Raw genomic sequence first — 931 nt, 5'->3', positions numbered from 1 at the left:
TTTGCTAAGCCAGAGCAGCTCTGTTCAGAATTCTCTGTTTGTTGCTGAGAAGATGATGGAAAAGGCTTGCTATTGCCAAACCTATGTCTCCCACCATTATTATTTTTGAAGCCTTGTTGAGGCTTTTGTTGATCCTTCCATGAGAAATTTGGATGATTTCTCCATGAAGGATTATAGGTGTTTCCATAGGATTCTCCCATGTAATTCACCTCTTCCATTGCAGGATTCTCAGGGTTATAAGCTTCTCCTTCAAAGGAGGCTTCTTTAGTACTGCCAGATGTAGCTTGCAATCTAGTCAGATTCTGAGATATCATATTGACTTGCTGAGTCAATATCTTGTTCTGAGTCAATATGGCATTCAGAGTATCAATTTCAAGAACTCTTTTCTTCTGGGTCATCCCATTATTCACAGGATTTCTTTTAGAAGTGTACATGAACTGGTTATTTGTAACCATCTCAATGAGTTCCTGGGCTTCTACAGGTATTTTCAGATGAAGAGATCCACCAGAAGAATGGTCCAATGATATCTTGGATAATTCAAACAAACCATCATAGAATATACATATGATGTTCCATTCTGAAAGCATGTCAGAAGGACACCTTTTGGTTAATTGCTTGTATCTTTTCCAAGCTTCATAGAGAGATTCACCTTCCTTCTGCCTGAAGATTTAGACTTCCACTCTAAGCTTGCTCATCTTTTGAGGTGGAAAGAATTTGGTTAAGAAAGTACTGACAAACTTATCCTAAGAGTTCAGGCTTTCTCTAGGTTGTGAGTCCAACCATATCCTAGCTCTGTCTCTTACAGCAAAAGGGAAAAGCATAAGTCTGTAGACCTCGAGATCAACCCTATTGGTCTTAACAGTATCACAGATCTGCAAGAATTCAACTAAGAACTGATGAGGATCTTCCGATGGAAGTCCATGAAACTTGC

At 39.1% G+C, this 931-nt stretch overlaps 1 non-coding gene across 1 annotated transcript; it reads left to right on the top strand.

The window, feature by feature from the left end:
- The first annotated feature begins 581 nt into the window (after positions 1 to 581).
- On the top strand, positions 582 to 689 carry LOC112718783 (small nucleolar RNA R71). The gene has a single exon (XR_003161111.1). It is a non-coding gene; the product is annotated as a small nucleolar RNA R71 (small nucleolar RNA).
- The last annotated feature ends 242 nt before the right edge of the window (positions 690 to 931 follow it).

The sequence above is a fragment of the Arachis hypogaea genome, chromosome 10, assembly GCF_003086295.3.
Source record: "Arachis hypogaea cultivar Tifrunner chromosome 10, arahy.Tifrunner.gnm2.J5K5, whole genome shotgun sequence".
Taxonomy (NCBI): domain Eukaryota; kingdom Viridiplantae; phylum Streptophyta; class Magnoliopsida; order Fabales; family Fabaceae; genus Arachis; species Arachis hypogaea.
Note: the sequence above shows the minus strand (reverse complement) of the source record. Positions and strands in the feature narration are given on the sequence as shown.